Source organism: Pleuronectes platessa, chromosome 8 (assembly GCF_947347685.1).
Source record: "Pleuronectes platessa chromosome 8, fPlePla1.1, whole genome shotgun sequence".
Taxonomy (NCBI): Eukaryota; Metazoa; Chordata; class Actinopteri; order Pleuronectiformes; family Pleuronectidae; genus Pleuronectes; species Pleuronectes platessa.
In genome coordinates this window covers 24,240,983-24,260,066 of record NC_070633.1, presented here as the reverse complement: position 1 = coordinate 24,260,066, position 19,084 = coordinate 24,240,983, and the positions used below count along the sequence as shown (strand labels likewise).

Here is a 19,084-nt window from a genome sequence, read left to right as displayed (position 1 = left end):
AACCAAGGTTGGCCTAGGGATCTGTTTAGATAACAACTGAAGGAACTTACAAACATTCTTAGAAATATGCACAATGATGCTGTGGGAGACAAAGAGCGAGAGAGCGAAGAGTCAAGGGAAGTCGTAGCGTGGATTGGGTGAGACAGGAGACAGGATAACTCTCCTTCAGAATAGTTCCACGTACTATTACAACTGTTGTGCAATAGTAGGAGTAGAATTGACGTTGACTAATTATTAATAATCATGAAATATGATTATTAAAATAAAAATTATTTCTTAAAAATAATCAAAAATGATAAAGCTATTAATTAAGAAATGTAACACATTTAATTATAAATTATACGGTTATCCATTAATAATAGTTAAAATAATTAATGAAAACAATAAAATTATCAATTAAGAATAATACAAATCTGTAATCATTGCTTATTGTCGCGGGGCACCACCCTGGTTACAGGGACCAACGAGTCAAACTATAAATATCAGTCTCATAACTTCAAATCAATAATCTCAATATTTAATATTAATAATTATTTAATTAACAGTGAAGGCTTCTAAGTTCGAGCACAGGCAATCATAATCCAGCTGCAATCACATACATATGCACAAATAATCACAGACTACAGATACTTTAATTACAAAAGCATTTATTAAAAAGGGGAAATAAAGTTATAATGTTATTCAATGATTCATCATTTTAACAAGCTCCGATATTTCAAAGATAAACACAGCAGCAGCACTTATCACAATTCAGAAAATACATGTAAAACCGGCGGTCTACCTATGTATGTCTGTCTCGGTGTGTGTGTGTGTGTGTCTGTGTCAAAGTGTCTCTCTGTGTGTGTGTCTGTGTATGCATGTGAAATAAAGTTAGTGTTATTTAATGATTCATCATTTTAACAAACTCCCATATTTCAAAGATAACAACGGCAGCCGCTTATCACAATTTAGAAAAACACATGTATTCATCTATGTGTATCTGTGTGTGTGTATCTGTCTGTGTCTATCAATATGTGTCTGTGTGGGTGTGTCTGTGTGGGTGTGTGTGTGTGAGAGAGCGAGAGAGAGAGAAAAAGAAGGGGGCGTGGCGATGACGCAGTCACGTGGTGACGTCACATCTAAGATGGCGTCCGATCATGATTCGTGGAATCAAGGCCTAAAAACTCTCAAAATGGCGGATTGACTACAAAACAAGATGGCGGAGCCGTTATGAATTTAGAGCCAGAATGGGAGGAGAGGGAGAGGGAGAGAGGAGGCTTGGCAATAATAGATTCAAAATGGTGGTTTAACTTGCGTTATTCAAAATGGAGTCTATGTTAATGACACCATGTGGCCGGAGCTCACACTGGTGGTCGTCACATGAATTACACCAAGGGATTTTCAGACAAAGAGAATTCTTTGTCTCTGCTTTGGCGTTGGGCCGCATGGCTTCCAGATGTGTCCAGCCTCTCTGAATATAGATTTAACTATGTTACATGAACTGTATTCTAAATACAGATCGGATGTGTGTAGAGAGAGAGAGAGAGAGAGAGAGAGAGAGAGAGAGAGAGAGAGAGAGAGAGAGAGAGAGAGAGAGAGAGAGAGAGAGAGAGAGAGAGAGAGAGAGAGAGAGAGAGAGAGAGAGAGAGAGAGAGAGAGAGAGAGAGAGAGAGAGAGAGAGAGAGAGAGAGAGAGAGAGAGAGAGAGAGAGAGAGAGAGAGAGAGAGAGAGAGAGAGAGAGAGAGACTCTCTTAAAAGCACCGTCAGAGACAAGTTACATTTACCACTCAGCACCCAAGTGGCCTTGTGTGCTGAGGTTTGACCGGTAAAGTCTCTTTAAAGTTGTTCAAACGGTCACAATGAGCTGGAGACGCTGCTCACGGCGCTTAAAAACTGTGGCACAAGGCCGTAACCGGAAACCGGAAGTGGCGAATCGCCGCTAAACATTAGAGACTCGGCGGTCTCATACAAAACAAATACATTCAAGTATTAAAACAATACGCTACGTATTAGATTAACATCTGCCCAGACAATAAAGCCTCTTACTGTACCACCCTCGCGGTGTGCGTGCACGTCGGGCCAGTGAATCACGTGGTCTCTCAAGCGGTCTTCGGCCGCTGGACCGGACAAGCAGCGGATTTTCTCGTGCTGCCTCGACGGGATGAACGTCGTCCTTCTTCAGGGATGTGGAGCTCGTGCTCCTCAGCGGAATGAATCTCGCGCTTCTGCAGGGGACGGCTGTGGAAGCCGTTTGTAGATCGTTGGGAAAAGAAAAATAAAGTCCGTGGGGAAAGTGAAACAGTCTGAGATTGTTCCGCGTGCAATTTCCTGTTTGGTCTTTTCAAGTTAAAAGAGCAAAAGTCCTTTTGAAAATAAAAACGTCGACTGAGATAAAAGACAATGAAAGAAATGAAAGAAAATAACTCTGGTTGCCCCCTTTAGCAACTAAATCAGCTGGGAGGCCCCGAAGGGGGCTTGGTGTTGTCTTCAGAGCAGGGTAAAAATGGCAGCGATGTTTGATGTCTCAGTGGTTTTGTTCTACCTGAGAGATCCTCCTCCTTGAGGAGTTGGTCATAGGATGGTGCTGGCTTTAAGCCAATTGAGTGTCAGAAATGGATCTGAGTGGGCGGGGCTTGGAACTGAGCAGGGGTTTCTGGGAAAACCCCAGGACATTTTTCCACCACCAGGGGATATTCTTGAGCCTGCAGGAGGATGTTTTCCCGCCCAAAGTTTAACAACCCTTTGTTCCTCTCGGCTCCAGTGTCTGGGGGTCCCCCGCTGGGCTCTGGCCCAACACAACGTATAGAACCACCTTATGTAAGTTAGTCACGTATGACTTTATGGGTATATATACTGCGTTCTTTCAAGGACTTTCTCAGTTTTTTTTTTCTCCTCTGTATCACGTCTGTTAACGTCTGAATTGCTCGTCACCTTTCTCCTTGACGCGTCGAGCAATAAATGATCCTTTTAGGGCATCGTTCATTCCCTGAACACCTCGTTCTTCCTGCTCACAAAATGTACACCAGAGTGGAAATAGTATTTGGTACAGCACAGAATAGTTTTATAAGGAAATCCTGACATTTCTTCCTGTGCTGCATTACTGTATTCTGCATTAGATGAGAGACCTTACTTTTTGGATACTTGAACTTGTGTAAATTTCAGTAAGGTTAGTACTGTAGGAGACAGTATTGTGGTAGGAAATTAATATATAAATTGATGGACAAGGTTATTGTATAACTCCTTGTCTTTGTCAGAGTTAACAAGATGTAGATAAACGGAGTCTGCACTTATAAAAGACTTTAAAAATGTTTTAATTTGACAATCTCTTTCCCCTTAGTCTAAAATTTGGGTGTCATATTTACGCTTGATACATAACTGTCTGAATCAATTAAAACTCAAGTGCTGTTTATGGCTTATGTCTTAGAGTTTCACTATATTACAGGGGTTGACACTTTCCCACTGTTAATTCCATAAGCGACAGATGTGGTCGACACGTCCAATGCACATCTGGGACTTTGCAATTTTCATTTGAGATACAGTCCGACAAATCTCATTACAACTAATTGATGTTCACTACAGAAAATGGGAAATCTATGTGGTGCTTTTCGTCACAGCACGTGATGATTCCGATTAGACTTTTTGCTCTGATAGTTATGCAGATTTGTGTTAACGCAATGATGGTATTTGCCATTTCTATACAGCCACTTCGCAGACATTAACTTGGCTAATGTGTTGGCTGAATGATCATCCTCCGCGATACATCCGATTCATGGACTGTAAGAAGTCCATTTCAAAAGCAAACATTACAGTATTCCCCAGATCTCGTCTTCGTTGGTAGCGCATCAGAGTGTTAAAACAAATCATGTATATAACCACTGAAGTAGAAGCAAACAGCCATTCTACGGCCAATGGTTGTAAATTGTGGCAGCACTATTTCTCCCATATTTCCTTGTGATAAAGGGAAACAGAATTAACCCTTTTAAACATTTTAAATTTGTTCTTTTTCCATTACTGCCAAAATAAATCACTGGGAGCCATTATCGGACCATATTTTACGAGCTTTTTTTAATAATGACACCTTACTGTTGTACCATTAAGTTGATTCACTGGAGAATTGGTGTGGTCTAAAACTTTTGGCCGACAGTGTACTTTACTAGATACAACAATGATCCATCCGCTGTGGGAAAATTTCTCCCCGCACTGTCTGTGATGTGGCATTTAAAAAGCTTCACTGTGTTTTAAAGCTGCTGTACTGTGGCCTACATTCTGATTCTGGAGATGTAAAGCCTCCCAAATTAAAGCTGCCGTGGTCCCACTGGGAAGTGTGACACTGTTTACAAGGCTGCTCCAGATATTTTATTGTCAGTCAACTATTGCCTCAATCATGCCTCTTCCCATTCACATAAAGGGAAGAAATATATTTTTTTTATCAGTCTAAGATCCTTCGGCAAAGATGTGGTCAACTTCAATTTGTATGATTTTGGGCAGTTAAGTATAATTTTCTGAACATTTTGAACTAATAAACCTCTTATAATGCAATTGTTAGCAGTTGTTAGCATGTTGCATTTGAAGAAAATACCAAAATCTCAATGTAAAATATGAATGGTTTCACAAATCTGACATGTTTTGGAGTATATGTCCTTAAATCACATTGTAGTTCCCCTGTTTCTTTTCAAAAGAGTTGTTCCCTTTTTGCAAGCAATTCAATTATTTAGGAAGAATAATACAAAACATCGCTTCCATTTAGGAGAGTTTTGTGACTTGAGGTGAAAACTTTACTGTTCTATTTTCACATTTTCATAATTGAAGTCTCAGTAGTTCTCTTTGAAATTAGTCTCAACTTTACATCCGTTTCTTCATTGTCTCCGTAAAGTGAGGCAGAGAGAAAAAACTGGACCTTTGATGTCTCTGCCCGCGAGGCCCCGGCGATGTAATGAAACTGCATTGCATTGTCTCAGCACCGAATGTTTGGCGTGACGGAAACAATACTAATTCTAACCGAGGCCCGCCTGCTTCCGCCGGTTTCAAAGCTGCCGGTGCTTTTTGCGTCCCGAGAGGGTTGCAGGCACTCCCTAACAGAGCCAAACTGCATTCATGCCCATCAATTATTTAGCGCCTGTTGCCTTCAGGGAACTTATAGAAATTATGATGAGGAATGCAAGTGAGAGACAAGAAAATAAGTATTTATAAATCTTTATTTTTCATACTAGTTTTGGTATTTTCTCTATCAGGAGTTGAAGGCTATAAGGTTGATTGAAATGAGATGATGAAATATGAATGTTTTGCAGAACTCCCTATCCATATCCACACCTCCCCCCCAAAAAATGCACTATCACAAAAAGCACTTTGGTAGTTAAGGGAAGCCTTTGAAGGGATTACAAAAGGCACTCTGTTTATCGTGGGTAAATGCCCATGTGGTGTTGAAATGTTTCCCCTATTCTCCCCCGTCTCCTCTCCGTCTGTGATGATGAATAAACATGAATGTTTTAAGACTGATAACTAGTTCAACATACAGCCAAACAAGAACATTGGTTTAGTCTCATTCAACATTGCACAAGGGGACTAAAGGATGTGTATTCAATGGACTTAAAAGGTTATTTAGTGTTTTGAACATAATCCATATAGAGTCCTGTGAAGTATCCTCCTGGTGGGTTATGACGGCAACGTGCATTATGTGAATCTAGCGACGGTTTACGACGTAATAAAGTAGACTAGATCTGAAACAGCATCTCTGAACAGCAATATGAGGGTTGTGAGTGTGCATCATATCACACCGCTTGTTTTCCTGCTGAAGGGTGTGATGTGTAAGCCTCAGGCTTCAGAGCCGTCCTTCCCAACACGTCGTGACAGATTCTCACTCAAAATCTGTCATGGAGTGAGAATTAATGTAATTGTGTGATTGAGCAAGATGCACGGTTTCGGTGAACATATACTTAACGATGCGCGTTTCGGCAATAAATGTTTAATATTGTGTGTGTCCCCTGGATGCATTGGATCCTAACTACTCAGTTTTGTCCTTGAGGAATGCAAGAATCTATAATATTCAAAAAACATGGATGCATTTATGTATTTATGCATTTAGTGATATGCCTTACTTGACTCAGAAGCCTAGATTATTTTTAAAAACTCACTTGATAAAATGGCTCAGTACAAAACCAGTGCAATGTAATATTGCAGATATAATAATAGACACCCATGGAGGTATTTTCTGACTGAATTGGTCATTGTTATGTTGCATTACAATGTAAATTATTATTACAAATATTTTTATGCTTGGCATTTGAACCGATTGATGGCTAGAAATTGTTGTTGTACTGTTCCAACTGTCATTTAACTATTTTTCCAAAATGCCTACTAAATTCAGCAAGTACATCAATCACAAGATGCGAGTGGGAGGGATAGAATGAGATTTCCTCTGACATACAGTAGACAGTTTGATTTTAGCTAAATGATGCCAACATATTCGGTTGGCAAAAGAAATGGGAAGATGTCAATGTGATGAAACGTGGAGTTGAGCATTAATAACCACATATTAACACATTAAGTCCAGAATATTTTAGCTCAAATGAGTGAACACATCCCAGTCTGCATCATAGCAGCATTCATATGAATATCCTGGTATTCACAGAGAAGACTGACAGAAAAAAAAAAAGGTGAAGATCTCGAAATGACTAGAGACCGAAGCGATGACACGATCGAGAAAACGTGTTTGTGTGCGTGGGCGTACAGGCAGATAGCAGAGTGTGAGCCCAGTGGTTATTTAGCAGTTCTCAGCAGGTTGTCTTGAGGGAAGAGCTAATACAGGCAGTGTGATGCTACGTGAAGTGTGTGTGTAAGTCGATTGAGTGTGTGTGTGTGCGTGTGTACCTTTTTCAGTGTGTAGGCGTCTGTGTTTGGCAGCGTTTCATTTCATAGAGTTCTTCTGACCTTGGCATACTCAAGATTTGATCCCTGTGGTGTCTTGTCCCTCTCTTCTCCTCTTTCTCCTTGTCCTCTCACCCAAACTCCTCCCAAACCCTCTCCAAGGACAGTGCTATTCTTCTCCCTTTTGTGAGGGGAAAAAAAAAACAGAATGATCCCATAGATCCAGACAAAAGCTGCAGACATCTGTATCCTTCACCTGACTAATTCAACACAAGGCTGTGATTAAATCAGACAGAATAGCAGTTAGCCCTGTAGAGTGGGAACAGTACAGCCCAGATCTAATCGTTAGGACGGCTCCATGTTCAAATGTAGTCAGAAAGGAGGAGAAGTGGTGACTGGCAGGTAGAGTTTTCTTTTTATGCATTTTTCCCTTCACTTCAAACAGAATCTCATCAAATACAAAATGCACGTTAAAGTGAAAAAATATAATTTGAATGTTGAAGTGTTGAGCGACAAGCACACAAACCAGGTGCTGCATCGTTGTTAGATTTACAAAACATTTCTTCCCCATCAACACTTTTATTCATTCCGCTGTGAACACGAATTGTTTTGTCATTGAAAATGACAGAGGCAGGTTTTTCAATGCTGCTACACGGAGGCATATTTCCTGTGTATGAAGTGCGTCAGGTTGACAGCTGCAGGAGCCACCCAGTCCTGCTGCAAGTCTACCCAGTGGGAACAACTGGCAAAACAATTCAACCTTAAATGACAACAAGTGTTTTGTGTTGTTTGTGGAACGCATGGCAGTCTTTTGACACGTGTAGACGCAACGTGTACAAAATATGACTTAGACTCGCTTCTTTCATGGAGGGGATAGATGATGTGTCAAAAGTGGGACGTATGGATTTTGCATTTTAATCGAGGTATATGTAATTTTATGACAATTTCTCTCTTCAGTGAATACAATGAATTAAAAATACTTGACAAATCAAGATATTTTATCACATTGGTAATAATTTGCATGGAATAGCAGACTTCCTCCGTAATTTCCTACGTTGTCTCCAGTGTTCTAATTCAACCAGAGATATCAAAATTATTACAACTTTTTAATAACCTGAGCCTAAGGCTGAAATCATAGCCAGCTCTTTATTGTCTTGTGGAATAAATCATCATATCACCTAACCCTGGCTTCAGTGGAAGGCCATTATCATTTAATAATATCATGTACTGTATAAAAGCTGCACCGAACACAAATCATGTGGGTGATCAGGCTGATGGGTTAACAAATGATTTTAAAGCCGGGGGGGGGGGGGGTATTTTGCTACTCGGTATTAACAGTAGATCTACAGTGTCTCTGAAATCTTTAACCCAGCATGTATTGAATGATACGTTAATGTTTTTGTATCGCTCTTTACTGAACCTTGAGGGATAATTTAGGACTTGAAAGGAAATCAAATGAAAAAAAATGTTATACAGTCATAATGTTTTCTACTTCTTAATATACAAGGAGGAATGGATGGGAGCCATTGAAAAGGTCCAGGATTTACATTCATCCAGCCGATGATCCTATTCAATGTGACACAGAGTAGATGAGTGGATGATGCAAGCGGCCTGCATGCTGACATCCCGAATGTGTCTGATGCGTCTGTCTTGTGGAATAACACAAGTCAGGCCTATTGTGTGTCCTTACTGGAGTCTCTCTTTATTTCAGGTTCCAGGCTGAATCTGTGTAGGCACCTATCCGCTCTTCTGGCAGAAAGCAGACATGCTCTTCGCCTCTGTTCCAGTATGGTAAGTTAATCCTTTGTGTCTCTATTAGCATGAATAAACGTGTTCCTCAGGGAACAAACAGCCGGCCTTCATGCATAACTTGTTATAGATTTTGTTTACCACGTGTTAGCTTTGAATATTCTTGGAGCTATGAATAGACACGGGTCAAGGAGTACCGAACACAACCTGCGTGAAAGAGAGGTTATTCTGAAAGTAAGAATTTCTTTCATTTAGGGGACTTAATATGGAAACTAAGTCGATAACAGGAATCCTTCCTTATTGGCTTCATCTAGTTATATTTTGACAGGAAGAAAGCAAGCGTGGACACTGCTCACTCTGTGGCATGAATTAGACAAGCCTCCGGAACCCATACGCTGTGTGAGATTCCCTCTCGGAGATGGTAGTTTATATACAAAGGCACCCGCAGGTACATTTAAAGCGGGTGAATCCATGGGGGGGCTCTTCTAAATAGGCCAGCAGAACACACTGTTCTTTTCACATACAGCTTTTGGGGATCCGCTGACAGTCAGAACAGATTGCTTCTGACATCGCTTTGTCAACTCAGCGTTATATGGAGATGTGATAAAGAATTAATGAATGTAAGCATTAAGTCTCTGATGTGCGACTGTACAACCCCTTGTGAAGGTTTTGAATCTGTAGTATTTAGGGCAGACCTGCGTGATGTATTCATTCTGGAGCAGTGGAAATATGGTGGTAGAAGTAATTCTGTACTTTCCTAACATTGTAGGATTGTAATTGCATAATTAAACATGTCAGTATACCTGCCGGATAGAGGTGTTTCCGTCTCATTTCTGTAGCATTGGACATTTCAGTGATGCAAAAACAGATGAGAGAACTCTGTATCTGCTGCTGAAAAGCAGCCTCAAAATGGAGGCACCAACACTTCCCTCAGGGCTAAACATGGCTACACGAGGGTCGGTTGGTCAGGATGATTGCAGCCCAGGGGCAAAACTACAGAATCATTAAAGCAGCTCTCTTGCAGCAGCTCCTGATATTGTGCTTTACATGATAAGAGCAGGTCTCAGTTCCATGCCAACAACTCTGCCCATTCAGCGGTCCCCGATTGCACTGGCAGGTTAGAGAAGAGGACATGGCACAGTGGAACGGGAGGCAATGAAGCATGATGTAGCAAATTATTGAAGAATCCTTTGGTAATTATAGTTCCCCCCCCCCCCCTTTATATTTTAAACTGTAAGTGGTAACTGCATTGATACAGTTTTTACTAACATCATGAGCAGGTTGGTTTATTTTAATTGGCAATACAACTAATCAAAGACGGGGGGCAGAAATGTTGCTCGGGGTTTATGGGGAACCAGTAAAAGCCTGATAGCTCTGGGGAGAGTGACGGAATGGAAGCAGACGTTGCTGTTACTAGCCTGCAGTTACTGGTATTGTGATGACAGTAAAAATGATCTATACCAACTGTAGCTTTTCAGACAGCTTGTGAGTCTTCAAAGACATGAAATGCTGAGTGTAGAACACTGAGCGGAGGTGCAGACTGTAATTTATCTTCCACTTTTTCAAAGGAAATGAAATATGGAATCCCATCTGTGCTGTTGCCACTATGTTGGGTGTGGCCAGGTCAGAATAGTTAACCACTGAAAGAAGGGGAGAGCGTTCACGCTAAAATGTTTCTGATGTATTGCTGAGAGGGATTCTCATACATATTAATACGAAAAGACCAGTTCAAGTCACTTTGCATCTTGTTACAGCAGCATGAGGGATTTTGGGGGAATGGGAGATTATATTTATTGAATTAGAGATCTAATCAATGTGAATTTAGGTAAGTTTCATGAAAAAGATTAAACCATTCTTCTCACAGAAGCTCAATTAAGGGTGACCTGATAATATAATAAGAATGAAGCTTAGTTACTGTGTGTAAAAGACTATCAGATTTGCCTGATTTCCAATATTTTGATGCAAAAGTGGCTGTGGGAACAGATTAATTATATTTTGTGCATAAACACATATGCAAAAAACAGTTTGATAAGCAAACATTCAGTATTTGAGGATTTGTTAAAGCCAGAACGACTTCTCTGGTGCCAAGATGCCAATGCTGAGTATAGATGAAAAAAGACACTCATTTTATTTTTACACTGCACCTCGAGTCGAGAAAGGTTTTTAATTGAGAAGTAAACGTTCTACCTCCTTAAATAACCCCTATTCCACCAGAGAAGAGGCAAAACATAAGATTTTCAACATGCTTTGTTTACTTCGGTTGTGCAGTGGGTACCAGACATTTAATCCCTGAATTGTATCTGATTTTAGAAGATGTAATGAGTCATATTCAAGATGGCTTGTCACAGCTTATAGAAACTGGAACATGACTCATCAAATTGGTGCATCGATAGATCATCGTGTGCAGATCCTAGACTGGATTCACCAACCCCAAAAGTCCCTTTGTCTGCAACATGCTGAATGAGATCTGATTTCTAAGCAGCCATTGAGATTTAGTTAGTTTGGTCCCAGACCCTTTGGATCACAGCCCACATCACCATTCTATTTGTTCAGTGCTTTAAAAAAAGGAGCTTTGTAGGTGGGAATGTGAATGGAGATGTCATCTACCTACATTGCTTGGTATCTGCATCCATTACAAAAATAACAACTGAAAGGGCAACCATGGATGAGATCAGTAAAAGCTGATGTTCATCGCTCCATCCTTCTGAAAGATACTAATTGACGACGGTCTCAATGAGACTTTCATGCTCTCACAGGCCATTAAACTAATTCTCTTCGACCTGCTATCAACCATCAGCCACCCATCTGCTTTCGTCCATATGTCCACACCTCTTCTCGCCTCACCTTTGCTTCTTTCCTCAGAGTTTTCCCAGAATAGACACCACCACCCAGCGACACCTCACTCCCAGTTCCCCCAGTCAAACTTTAACATCGTCAGACACTAGTTTTCATCAATTCATTTCATGGTTAATTTGTTTCAATCATAGCAGGAAGCATATCACTCTCTGTAATAGAACATTTTGTGCCGTCATTTCACTTTGGGGGGATTGCTGTGCTGCACATCCACATCTGAGGCCCTTTATTAATGGTGTAGACAGGATAACAGATGACTATAACCCCTTTGATGCCGTCATTAAAATGTAGATTCCTTACAACTGAGGTGAGATTGAGCAAAAAAGTGAAAGTAAAGAGAAGAAATGAATATACCCGTATCCTCTCAAAGCAAATTATGTCAGTGTTGTGTTTTGAATACACTATATAAGTCGTTTTTTTCTCATTGAGATTAGATAAAACAAATTCAGGTTGGCTGATTAGGTTCAACTAGCATTTTCAAGAGGAGGTGAGCTAATCAATAGTGACGGGTTCTTAATGGTGTTTGATTCACAATGCAAACTGATCAAAGACCTCACACGGTGCTCGGCCTGTCCCTGTCTGAGAAGCACTTGTTTTACATTTCCCACAGCTTTTCACTTAAGTGTCCCCGTTGTTCTGTGATGCATGATGCAATTTGTTTTTCCTGTCTCTGGATTGGCACACACGGCTTTGCGTGCTCAATGAAGATCTTACATTTTGCTTTGAGGTAGGTTTAATGATGCCCTTGGCAGTGAGACACAGACAGGCCGGGCTGGTGTTATAATCCTGTATCGATGTGAATTCACCAAATCTGCACTGCGGTGAAGACGAAACAAGAAGAGACTTCATGGCAACTTTCATCGTTCAGTTTTTGTCGTATGATCAAAGTAAGCAAAAGGTAATACTAAGTTTAGCATTATGCACATTCCCACAGGCACAACTAGGAATAAAGGAATATTAATATTTGATGTTACCTTTAACATGTTTTAATACATGTTAATCCTGGAGCCCACCTGGAACCCAGCAGTGACATTAAATCTGTTTGATGCCACCTTCTGCATATACCTGGTCATGCAAAACTGTGAGTTGCATTAGTCTCTCCTCCTTTCTCTCTCTCTCTCTCTCTCTCTCTCTCTCTCTCTCTCTCTCTCTCTCAACACATCATCATCACTTTCCAACCTCGGTCCCACCAGGGGCCCAGCAGCAGCTGCAGGGAATAAGTTGCCACATCAGAGGCTCTTCCCATGAGCTGACAGTCGGCACCATCATGCCATGGGGTGAGGAGGTGGCAGCGCATAAAGAGGACGCATTAGATGTAGGGATGACAATTTATAAGACTTTAGTGATTCGAGGGCTGTGAAACGTGTTGAAAATTAAGCTGCCTAAATTTATTGCACATACCAACATTTTAGAGAAGCAAGTTCAATTCATTGTGGAACGTACAATATATGAAATGTAGAGTTACGTGTTGCAGCAATTTCGTTAGTCTGTATCGGCCCTGTGAAGTTTATGCCTCATGCTGCTCTGGGCCTTAGAACTATTTCATGTTTAATGTTTTCAGTCAAGTCAGCAATCTCCACTGCAAATTTTCTGCCACACAGAGATAAGTACATAGGCTACAACACACTGTGTTATTTTCTCTGCAACAGCTCCACATATAGCCACATTAACCTTCTTGCACCATTCCTACCACAAACTTTAGGTCTTTGCCTTTTTTGTCATTTTACCTTCCATCTCCAAGTCACTGTTTATTTTTGATTATTTATATATACTCAACAGTTTATAATCTATATATAATATTTCTATAATAGGTTATAGATGGCAATATCCAGAATGAATCGCAAAGAATATATTCACGAATACACATTTCTGTCCCTGTGCAACAAGCGTGTCAGGGTGGCTGGAGCCTGAGAGGTAGCTGCAGCAAAAATCTGTCTGTTATCATGTTATCATCTAAGATGGATGTAATAAGGTCATATTTTATTTTTATTTTCATTTAGGGTTCCTTAGTCAAAGGGAAAAATCGGCTAAGTTTGTCTAATGCTATTATAACATTGGGTTTTTACCCTTGGTTTCAGACAGGCTGCTCGGTTGGGAAACAGCGATACTCCAGCATAGTGTCAAGTAAAAGGCATTCTTAGAATTAAAGTCCATGTTGGGTAGAAAGGTGGTTCAGCATATTGCTGGTGTTTCCAGCCTCATGTGAAATTATAGTTTTACAGAGATTGGAACTAGCACTTTTGAAGAAATAGAGCAGGTTTAAGCTGCTTGGCTGCCGGAATCATTCTGACATTGAAAAAGGGCTTGATGAGCAGGGGGGATATGGTTCAGATGGCTCAGACAATGTGGAACTGTTTCTCACCTGTAACTGCTTATCAGTTTCCATCCCTAATTAGATGGTATGCAGACCAAAAGGGAAAGCTGGACACGGTTAAACTATTCATCGCCACCTGGCCGTAAGTAGCACATCAGACCATTTTGGAACACGAGACGGAGAACAGCGGGTGTGAGAAATAAAGAGAGGGAGAGGAGCCACTGGGCAGAAAATGAGGATGTCAAAACAGCTTAAACTCAGAAATATCCTTGTTAATGTCCTCACCTTTAGAAAGTGGTTAACTTGTAGTGGTGAAAGTGAGTATTTGCCTATATAATCTATTTCTGGGATATCTGATTTTCAGTTTGGTGCCTCATATGCCATGTGTAACAGTGTTTGCTAGAAGGGATTTTACAAATGAAAGTGTGAGATGATTGTTCAGAGCAAGGAGGAGCCGTTTACAGATGTTATCAGCTGTAACTTGAGAGTGAATATGCAAAGGATAGTGATAATCAACCTCATCGATGTGACGCAGAACGAAAAATTGTATCGCTGAAACTTTGCAGTTTTTATTATTTCCTCAGATGTTAGAGCTCCACATACCTGCTGCTTCAGCAGGGATTAGCTTTGGCAATGGCAGAGTGTGGCAGTCGGGCTGGAACTGAGTTAGTAGATAACAAATAACGCATAAATTTGAGCTCAAGTGATAACGGAGCGGAACCACAACAAACAACACAACCAATCGTGGCAAACCGGTGCAGCGGAGACAGATGATGCTTTTTTTTTTTGTTGGAACTTTTTAAATCACATTTCAGCTTTATGTCTGTTAACACTATCACTTATCTGCAGAAAATATAACATCTACTCATCAGATTGTCCTAACCTTTACATCCTGGCTATTTCATGCTGCATCAAGTTTTGTCAGGGTTGGAAATGTATATCTGTTGTGTATTTGTCTGGAGTAATCTGTGATACTTTTATCGCTGACTCGTTTGTGGTTCTAATGCCAGTTGATTTGTACTCCCAGTTTATTTTTCATTTAAGTTTCCAACTCAATAAAGTTGAGCTTGACAGCAAAGACTCAATGACTGGCATTTGATTGACAGCGACAGTATTCCAGAAGAGAGGTAGGGAAACGACGTGAATATTCAAAAGGAGGATTAATCCTTTTCCTTGTGCGCTCTGAAAGTCCTTCAAGCTGCGGGTGAGGGAGAGAAAAGGTGTTTAAAAGATTATGTTGAAGGTTTTAGTGATTGAAACACATTGTGTGTTTGTCTGTTGACAATTGTCTGAACCCGAAGCGACCTAATTTTTGTTTCTGACACTGTCGTCGATGTTAACATGAAACACTCAAATATCTGTAAAGTTCCAGTTACTTTTCACATAGTTGTTGACTGTAATCTCAAATGTACCGTTCACTTCATTATGCCAGAGCAGCTCACCTGCCGGCCTCATGCCCAGTCGCTGCCTTCTGGCTGTACATCCTGTGCAGTTTGATGTTTTAACAAGAAAGGAGGCAGTTCACTCGATGAACACTATTGCGTTGAACTGCAACATCTTAAATAAGATGTAAGGGTACCTCAATCAGCCGTCTACTTTCTTAGCCTCTGAAGCCATTGCTCTGTGTCTCATTTCCAGAGTATTGATGTCTTTAAGTGAGCTTCCCAAGTGCTTGAAGGGAGTGGATGCTTTATAGATTGCTTTCAGGGTGTTGAGACACAGCCGACTGGCGTAGCTCGAAGGTGAATGCTTGGTCGTTCTTTCAAAGGGAACGTAAGACTTTCGGAGGACATGATATTGATATTTTTGTCAGAATTGTGTTCTTCATCAAGTTCCACTGAAATTACAGATTGTTTATAATTTACTCTCACTGAAGTCTTTGTGAGAAACACCTGGACTCCTAAGTCTTTGGCACATTGGATAATTGCTTAATCAGGTGGTAGCAATGCATAAAATCAGAAAAGATACAGGCCATGAGCTTCAGCTGATGTTAGATCAGTGATCTCAGTGAGCTTCACTGTGGCATGACTGCTGCTTCCAGGCTGGTTTGAGTATTTCTGAAACTCCAGATCTTCTTTGATTTTCATGCTCAACAGTCTCTAGAGTTTACTCAGAATTTAATAAGAAAAAACCTTCAGTGAAAAACAGTTTAGTGGATAGAAAAAGGCCTTTATAGATGAGAGTTCAGAGGAGAATAACCATACTGGACGGTTGAAGACTGGAAAATGTGGCTTTATCTGATTAATCTCCATTTGTGCGACGTCGCCCAGATGGTCGGGTCAGAATTTGGCATCAAGAGTATGAATCCATGGACCCAGTCTGCCTTGTGTCAACAATCCCGGTTGGTGGTGGTGGTGGTGGTGGTGGTGTAATGGTGTGAGGAATGTTTGCTTTGCAGACCTTGGTCCCCTCCATACTAATCACTCATTGTTTATATGCTGCAGCCTATTTGAGTAATGTTGCTGACCATGTGCATCCCTTCATGATCATAATTTAGCCATCTGCTAATAGATACATCCAGCTTGATGGTGCAGTGATACACAGCAAAAGGTATCTTAGACTGGTTTCACGAACACATCAACCAGTCACTGTGTTTCAATGGCCTTCCCCCTTCACCAGATCTATAGATATCTACGGATAATTGTATAGAACATCTAGTGGGATGTGTTAGAAAAAGAGACTTGCAGCATCAATGCCCCGCTGAGAAATCTGCACAGAATGATGTGATGCAGTCATAGAGACTGACAGTGATTAGAGAGGAGAGTAGAAAAAGAAGTGCTCGGACAGAGAAGCAGGGAGAGTGCTCTGAAGAGTGTAGGCAGCTGACTGCAGTAATTAGCCAGAGACGCCATTCATGGTTAAGGGGCAGCTGACCCCTGGCCTCGCTTGCTTAGAAGAATGGCCGAGGTTCTCCCCCCTCTCAAATATGACTGTGATTAACATCAGCAATTACCTGCAGAAATTGCATCCCCCCCGTTTTACTGTTAGACAAAGAGGGTTGAATGGCCTTTGAGGTCTGGAGCCTCAACCACAATGTTCTTTCTCTGATTTACAGTTCACTCTGGCCACCGTCCAAACAATCATTATGGACACTCATTACTAACTCCTGGATAACACATTTAAAATATATGCACAAGTGAGTTAGCAGGAAGAGATGGGATTTACAATAAATCCTGCGGTTATTTCGATTTGTTAAACCCATAACAGTGACACGCCTGTTGCTTATTTCTCCTAAGCTTTTCTAAAACTATATTGAACAGAGGGGAACCCATTAAGGTATTAAAATACAATGCAGTTTTAAGTAGGGCAGAAAGCCCTTGTCTTTCACTAATCCAATTTCAGGATAACAGGCTAAAAGTGTCAGAAAATATTCTGAAAAAATCATTAAGAACTTTTAATGTCTAAAAAGAAGAACCATGCATGAAGCAATACCTCATTACTTAAAGAAATATTCTCTACAGAAAACGTTGTATCTATATTCAACCCTAACAATTGTGAAGCTTAAAAAACGAGCGCTCTGATCTTAGTATCTATGTCTTCTGTCATTTATGGTTGAGCTAATGAGCTAACCCCTTGACACCCTGCGCATTTGTTGATGTTTACCTACTCAGAAGTTGTAGAGGTGAGCGAGCCGGGTGAACAATGCGCATTAATGATGTTACTTGGACAGCAGCTAATTACACTGACGCGTTTGGGTCCTCATTTGGCGACGGTGTCAGCAGCCTCCCAGCCATTTTGAGTGCCCATGCTAGACTGAATTACCATAGAGGTCCCCCTGAAAGTCCCTCTGGTCTGTCAGTGTCAGTGAACAGAGGCAGGAAAGCTTTACATTTGTTTTTCCTTTAACTTTATACTGAGGAGATTTACACGAGTATCTTCCCTTTTGAGGTGAGATAGAAATGCTTTTATCAGCCCCTGTGTGGGCTCACCCGAGATTCTTAAGATCAGGCTGGTGTGCTGGGAGAGCTGGGAGAAATGTCATCGTTACCCAGGGTTTTGTTGTTCCTTCAGTGGTCTACCGGGGAATATACTTGCTGATTACAAGGACCCCTGTGGCTTCATTCAGAGCAAAAAGTATCAAACTGGAATGAAGCAGCGATATCGCAACAGCTCATATTCAAGAGTACAGCAGTGTTGTTTATTTAGCTTTTTTAAGGTGAACAAGAAATCTTCTTCTCACCTCCACTGTGTTCACATTTCGATGTCGTGCGGAAATTCGTCAGTAAACAAAGTCTGATTCAAATAGTCCTTTGCGAATGTAAGTTAGGAATAAAAGCTGTAATTCCTTTCACATTTATGCAGCACAAAACCCAATTATTATTATTATATAATAATACATGTTATTTTATCATTGTCAATTTTCTACATATTTCCTGTACGGGGATTTTATTATCGTCTCGAGGATTATAAATAGTATTACCAACGGGTTTAAGGTAGAATATACATTGCTATTCTCAAAAATGTACCGAAACCTTATTGATGATTTGTATTTGCACCTTTGGGAAAAAGGGGTTGGCAGAGATTGATAGACAAGTGTCGTCTACTGAGGGCAGTGAATCTGAAAAAAGAGACAGAATGTGAGAGGAGCTGCAGTTGCAATTATTTGGTGTAAAAAAAAAAAGAAAAAAGGAAGATATATATCACGAACGTATCGGAGGGGGGGGGGCACATAGAGGCCTGCAGCTATTCGTATATGATTCACACCCAACGTTCTCTGAATCAATTCAACTACACCATGTCCATCAGGGTTGGTTTGGGAAACTGGAAACGAGCCAATCAGACCATTTATCTAAAGAGAGGCCAGTTTGATGTGAGAACAGACAGAGGAGCGCACGACTGTTGCTGAATCATTTTGATTAACCACCAAAATAGCTGCCACTGATGTGAAGCATTCTGATGCATCCTCTATTGATGCTATAATAGATTGACTGGGTGTGAATCTATATATATATGTATATATTATACATGGCTGTGACTGGTTTTCAGGGTTTTTCCTGTATGAAAATTGGGAGTGGTTGGTACTGGGGGACTGTAGTAGTTTGTATATTTACCAAACTACTATTGTCACTTCATGTTGTATTCATTAAAACACAACAAACTTAATTATGAACATATTGCAGTTTTTCTAATACAAGGAAAACTGCTCACAGTGGTCACGGCCAAATTAATCTCTACAAGCGGTTGATTACTATAACTGAATAATGCATCTACTGCATGATAGTCCCCTTTAGGGAAAGTGAATGGTAGTTTTAAGATTAGAACCATGAATCAACACACCGCTTTACCAGGATGCCTGAGATAGTTTAGTACAGGTCATCCAAACTC

At 40.6% G+C, this 19,084-nt stretch overlaps 1 protein-coding gene across 2 annotated transcripts in view; it reads left to right on the top strand.

Moving 5' to 3' along the window:
* lingo2 (leucine rich repeat and Ig domain containing 2) overlaps positions 1-19,084 on the top strand; it is a 186,661-nt gene that overhangs the window by 28,660 nt on the left and 138,917 nt on the right. For both annotated transcript variants that reach the window (XM_053429610.1, XM_053429611.1), the window contains exon 2: positions 8,555-8,634. The gene's annotated coding sequence lies outside the window, so the exon portion shown is untranslated. The remainder of the gene's footprint in view (positions 1-8,554; positions 8,635-19,084) is intronic.